Source organism: Hibiscus syriacus, unplaced genomic scaffold (assembly GCF_006381635.1).
Source record: "Hibiscus syriacus cultivar Baekdansim isolate YM2019G1 unplaced genomic scaffold, ASM638163v2 tig00110694_pilon, whole genome shotgun sequence".
NCBI lineage: Eukaryota > Viridiplantae > Streptophyta > Magnoliopsida > Malvales > Malvaceae > Hibiscus > Hibiscus syriacus.
Window position 1 is genome coordinate 2,669,820 of NW_024062828.1, and position 7,413 is coordinate 2,677,232.

At 32.0% G+C, this 7,413-nt stretch overlaps 1 pseudogene; it reads right to left on the reverse strand.

Moving 5' to 3' along the window:
* Positions 1–1,154: 1,154 nt before the first annotated feature.
* LOC120138588 lies at positions 1,155–5,951 on the reverse strand (annotated as a pseudogene).
* Between the last annotated feature and the right edge of the window lie 1,462 nt (positions 5,952–7,413).

The following is a 7,413-nucleotide window of genomic DNA, read 5'->3' on the forward strand; positions in this document are numbered from 1 at the left end:
GATTTAGGGGATCTTGTATTGATTGGGTTAATCATAGCCGTTGATGTAAATCGATCCAGACCATCGATTGTGTGGGAGCTCAACTATAAATAGAATTTTTTTTAAATAAACATATTTAATTCAAGTCTACCCCTTAATTTTAAGGTTTAATACTTGATAGATCCCTAATTGTTTTTTAAGTTAAGCAACCTGACTCCTCCTGATATTTGATCCTGACTCCGTCGGTGGTATAATGCAACCAAGAGTGCAGCTCTAATAACATGAAAGAATCCAGGAATTATTGTTAGGTAACATAGAAAGTGCAAGAAAATGAAAGAAAACAAGTACAAGATGAGAGAGAAAAAACTGGAAATATTCTCTGTAGAATTGATTGATTCAACCTACATACAGAGCTGTAGGCTCCCATACCTCTATTAACACTACTAACTTCCGAATTGTAAGTTTTTTTATAAAAAAATCATTTATTCTGGATATTCTCCATTCTCATTATGTATAAAATTGTTTTATTTAATTAATGAAATAAGAAAAACATTACAAATGGAATTTAAACAACAAAAAGCAGTTTCAAACCAACTCTGTAGGGGCCAGTTGAAAATGTAGTTTGTGGCGCAACAAGAGAACTTTCACTGCACAAAACTATTGTTATCCAAGAGCATCATTGTGGTGCGATTTCACCAAACACAACTGAAATCACACTGAACCATGAATTTGACAGAATCCAAATGCAGCCATGGTCTGCCTCTGCCTATAAATATGTGTAGTTAGCTTTGGTTAGTATGTATGAAGTGTAAGAATGTGTGAGTAGCAAGAACGAGAGATAGAAAAAAGAGTGAAGCTTAGCAAAGCTCTATTGTTGAAGTTTGTAAACTAGTCGCAGCTAGTGATGTGTTAGTGTTATACTCATAATTTGTTTCAAAATAAAATTGTGTGAATTATAAAGTTTATTGAATGTCCATTCACGCTTCCAACACAGAATACTTGCAAACATAACAAACTATCCATCACTAATAATGCATAAAGTAAACTTGATTTTGAACAAAAACTTGTTTTTCCTTAGAATCAAGTATATACTGTAGATTTTCATATTGGTGCAAGCTTTCAACACTTGCAACAACGAAAAACATCAAAAAGATATAAACTAGAACAGATCCTCATCATATACAAAAACCAAAGCGAAGTATATATTGACATGAGAGTGACACGAATGTATCAGGCCAGACACAAGCAACACCAACTTCAGGAACTAGAATAACCGTTTCCTGTAACATTCTGCTCCACAGTAGCATGGCATCTGTATTACCTTCCCATCAGGACCATGAACACTATCAAGGGTATATCCATAGTCATACGTAAGCTCCTACAAGAAAAATATAATAGATAGTGTCCAATCACTCCAAACTCCAGCCAATAATCAATACAAGGAGAAAAGTAAATCAAAATCAGCATATACATATAACAATGATGGATGACCCCAGAACTAGACTAAAGCTCCACGCATTATCATAATTTGCGAAGCAATATAAAACTTACTACAATAAAATCCAGAGATTGGTACCGAACAACTTCCTGAGAAATTTCAATGGTGCTTATACAGACCATAAAAGGGGGAATCACCTGCAAAGGAGGAATGTTGTCTGCTGCAAAGAGCACTACTCGTGCTAGTTTGATATCCTGGTGTGCACTCAAGACACACTAGATAAAAAGGTTAGGCTCACAGATATGATTGATAAATCTTGCAACATTTCCAATAGAAGCAGCATCAATGCAGAATTCTGGCATACTTTCTGATCTCTGTTCATCGATTTTGTCCATGTTCTGGATCACTGACACCGATGCATCCTGTTGCCGCCTCTGTGAAGGAAAATAAGAACAGAAAAAATACAATCTTATATGCAGGAAAAACAATATATGATTTCAAAGCAGTAAAATCACACAGATCAGAGAAAGGTGTTTTATTATAAAAGGATTTCCTATGAACTCCTCTAACCACTTAGGTTGCCACTATTATACTGGACATGAACTAATACTCAACTACTTGAATGGAAAGCAAGATTCAGTGGTATGCTAAAGAGACCAATCATACCGCTCTGCCACCGAGTCCACTCATAGTTTGCAAGCAATCAATGTCAAAAATGTAATTATTCTCAGAGACTATCCAGATCTTCTGTCCTTGTCAAAACTCCAATATATTCACAAACGGGGGCACCGGCAGGTATAAAATCCCAAGATCTAACAGCCCATCCTTTCTTAGGTGTACGGAAGACCTGTCGATTTACATAAGTCAAGATTTCATGTGGAGATGTTGAAACCAGAATCTCAAAAGATCATATAAAGAAGTTAGCAGACTGGTTTTTTCTTGTAGTGATAAAAATACCTCAAGTTGATATTTCAATTCTCTCTGAGATGTACGATTTACACACTCAGGACCACAGCCACAATTTGGACCACATTCAAAAACAACATGTTTGGCTTCATCTAACCTGGAATCAAAGAAATGGAACAGAAGAGCATAATTAAGCAATAAACTTCAACAATAAGAAAAAAGAGTATGACACAGGCCACTAAGCTTCCCTAATTTTAAGATCTTACCTGCCACCACCAAGGTGCACATATGGAAAATCAGAACCATTAAGCCTGGCACATGAACAAGTTTTAGGATCCCGACAAAGTCCCTCACAATCACATCCAGCAGCATTAGCAGGAAGCTGTAGATTTCGTGCAACTTTCATCGACTTGAAATACTCATAACCTGAAAAACAAAGGAACAAACTGAATCTTAGCAATTTATGTATAGCATTGCATGAAAAGGACCTATGTTTAAAAAGGAAAGTAAAAAAATAATACAAGAGGGTGAAAACAACTAGTAAAATTGAAGAAAAGAGTGCCGTTACTATCTATGCTATGCAAATTTGATTGTCAGATACTATTATGTGTATGCTCAATGTCTTCTAAAGTTTATATTTGGAAAACCATAACCCTATATCAATATCCTTTATGTGTCAGATACATGTATTAGACATGGCACATACTCAAGGAAAAATGAAGAACCATGTAACATAGATCATCTCAAAAACATGCAACAAAATTGAGAATGCGAACAAATGGACCTTTTCCAGCAAATGATAATAGAAAGGAGAAAAACTTCTTACAAATGAGAATTTGTAGACCTTCAAATGGACCTCTTCCAACAGCAAATGTTGACAGACAACCAGGGGAAAGTTTGTCAAAGAGAATCAATGAACAATTTACATGTAAAATGGTCTACAGGAACTTATCTTCAGATGAAAGGAGACAAAAGGGGTAAAATTTAGACACTCATGGATGGTGTGGCTGGTTTGGAGCATAAGAAGATAAATCAGCAATAATGAACATAATTCAGTGGACTCTGAATCACACATGAAGCGGATCGAATATGTTTATGTGAAACACATATTCACTTATAACCAAAAGTACTTCTCCAAGATAGTATTGATTTCATTGTGCAAGAAAATACATTACTTGGGAACAAATAAGAGAGTTGAGCTTGCCTGTAGGTGCAACAGGTGGATCATCAACCAAATTAGTAGCTGGAATAGGAACATTCTCTTGACCACCACTTATGTCCTCACACACCAACCTTAAAAGATAAAAAGTAAAATTGACAAGAATCAATGATAGAAGGCAAGCAATTATATTATTTTTCTTTATTACTTAATTCCTCCAATACCCGCGAATTTCAGAAGTACACTTGGGAAAACGGCCATGGGAAAAATGAACCTATTAAAAGAATGAACAAACATGATTACAATAATAATATTTAACACAAAAATAACAAATTCCTATAATAGGCAGTAAAACCTCTTTCATACACTATTTCAATAAAAAGAAATGAGATATATTCTGATCTTAAAAGTAAGCAACTGCCACAAATAGGTAATCCATCCCATCACTAGTTATCAGGCTTCATTAATTAAAAAAAATACCACCACAGGCTAGATAATGCCTTTCGTCAAAACTTGCGTGTGAAGTTAACATGAGAAAATTCACTTTACAGGGAAAGTATACCAGAGCAATCATCTTCAACAGAATAACGTTGGATCTGATGATAAATGGACTATAGATTTTGAGAAATCAGCCAACCATAATCATAAAACATAGAGTAAACCTGGTTAGTTGTTAATTTTGGTTGCCCCTCGAGCCACCTCAATCGATATTTGAAAACAGTGAACCCAGAAAGGCCCTTTTCTGCCCAGTACTTCTCAACCTGCAATTGGGAGCAGGTTTTGAATTGCATAGTGTCCTATTGAATCCTTGCACGATCTAAATACACAGTTACAGGTAAAAGACAAATCAACCTGGAAATTGAATACTTTACAAGGCAAAACCAGACACTAAAAATTGAATTATGAACTATCAAATTATTCACAAAGAATTAGGAGTAAGATTATGGTTTTATTCGTCATGGTTAATGCAGAATACGGGAAAAGTATAATTACCATTTAATTTATGGTACAACATATGATACGATAAAATCAATGAAATTATATAATGCAACCTTAACAACCAAATAAAATGTTAAAAAAAAAACAAAACCTTAAGAATGGCTCAGAAACTTACCTGTACAATCCATCATACGTGAAACTTTCCCAGAGTAACTATTAGTACATGCATGACCTCGAATTACTCTGACAGTCACCCCAAGGTCATAACAGTTCTGCAAATAAAATCAGACAAAATGTAAGATGACAACTTCCAATGAGATGCAATACAAGACAGTCCCAACATAGAAAAAGTTGCAAAGCAACAATGTCTCATGGATGCATCAGTTAGCAAACACATTAGAGCAATTTTTACCATGTAGACAGCAAATTTTAACAACTCCAATAATTGTCTCTCTTTAGCCAAAGACAAACTACAAAGCCATTCAACATGCTTAAATGTTCAAAATGCCACAGAATTTAGAACCTACATTGAGATGTCAGACGACATTTCTACCAGTGGCGGATGCACTAAGCCCCCATAGAGGCCAAGTGCATCCCAATTATTTTGAAAATGTGATTAAATTTAGCTTAATGTGTTAAGGAAAAAATTACAATTTTTGCATACCCATTATTTTTAAGAAAATAAAATTAAAATTTTGGATCACCATTCTTAAATTTCTGGATCCGCTAGTGATTTCTACATTAACTTAACATCACTATTCGAGACACATGCATGCACATACAAATTCTTGGACCCAAAAAATGGAAGTTGTGACAGTAGAAAGTGTCTAACAACATGGTGATTTAGTCTCAATAAGTAAAAAACAGATAGAGTATTTCATGATTATATCTTAGCATGCCATTGTGCTCTATTTAAAAAATATATCCCAAGTACTACTAGACAATTTGTATATATCCAACGAATAACAAATTCAACTAAAACCATCGAAGAATATAGACAATGTAAATGCATGAGAGTTTAGAATTCATACCTTTAACGTCAGATTACCATGTTTCAAAACTTGATCTCGAATCTGTCGTTTATTACCATTTAAGTCATGTCTCCTTGTCCAGTGTAGACAACATCTTCAGCATTATCTAAATCATCCTCATACATGCCAGACAAAACTATAGCTACTGCAGTGGGAACTTGTAGTGGTTATACTCCTGCAGTTTTTCATGTAGGGGTGATAACAGATCGGTTAGGGTTGGTTTTGGAAAACAATTGCTGTTAGCATGCAGTAGTTTGGTTTTTCAAAAAACCAAACCAAATATCAAAGATACCCGAACCAACCAATTCCACTAGTTCAGTTTATCAGTTAAAAAAACTTTGTATATATTTAAAATTATTTTCACTCAATTTAAATAGAATATATATTTATATTATATATTTACTCAAAAATGGAAAAAATTGAATTGGTGACCGGAAGCACTTGATGACAGAAAAACTAACAGCAGAGACCCCTTGAATGGACTGGTTTCTTTTCCCATTTTGAGGACTAAAAGTATAATTAATAATTTTTTACTACCAACTGAACTTCTCAATTAAATGCTAATGATAAATAATTTAATTGATATCATTGAAATAATTAAATGATCTAATTAAAAAAAATAAATAAGTGATCATATTAAAATCTTTTATAGACAAGTAGTCACCCATGTGATTTACATTATCATTAAAGAGAGTTGGGGTACATTTATGATCGAATCCACTTTGATATTGAAGCATCAATGGAATGATGTGAGGTGGTATGGATAAAGTACTAATCGATGAGTACTTTATATCTTTATTTAGTACTTTCTTAGTGGTTGGTTATTGGTGGGAGATGGCAAAAGCTGATTGGAAAGGAAATGATGAGTGACGAGTGATGAAAAGTAAGTAATTTTTTTTATAATTTTCGGTATATGATATATTAATCGATTAATTTAGATTAAATATTATAATTTATTCTATTAATAAATGTTAGTATTCAAATTTCTGATATTATTTAAGAGATCTAATATCTCATCCCATTAGACTAATTAAAATATAATAATATAATTTATGGTTTAATCGGTTAAAGTAGACATAATCATATTATAGATAAAAAAAAATATTATCCAACAAAATGTGCGCAAGCTAATTTAAACATGAACAAATAAATAAATAAATAAATAAATAAAGCAATGAAATGTTCATTCAATTGGCACGCAAAGGTCCAAATCCAAAACCATGTATTGTGTGCCTTTTACTTCTAATATTAGTAAGGGTGTTTGGTTTACAAAATTTAAAATTATTTTTAGAATAACATTACTGGAATATAACATTAATATGAGAATGTTGTATACATTGTTTTATTTGTTTAGCAGGAATATAAGACTACAATGTTTGGTTGGAGAAATATAAGATTACTTAGATGCATCATTTACCAAATTTCCTTGTGATATATGTTATTTTAATAAGTTAAATTAATATTAAATTATAAATTTGAACGAAAATTTTTAAAAATAGTTTAATGTTACACTATCTAAGTTTAAAGAAAAATACGTTTAACATATAATTAATATAATTAGTATATCAAACTTATTTTTATATTTTTTATAAATATAATTTTATTATATATATAATATGAAAAATAATATTATGGTCTCGAGTGGACATATATCTTTTCAATGTATCGGATATTTTTTTATAACTCGAATTAGATATTGTTTTAAATAATTACATTTTTTATAATAATATTTTCACCTCATAAAATTTAAAATGATTATTATTAAAATATAAAATAATTTTAACCACTCAATTTATTAATATTTTACTAAATTAAACTCTTAATATATATTATTAAGTTTATAATTTTGAGTAAAGAACGAAGAATAAAATTTGAAAATGAACAATATGGATTGAATTCATTATTTTAGGGGTTTTTATGTCCAAAGTGATTGGAATTGTTCATTACCTAAGAAATTGGAT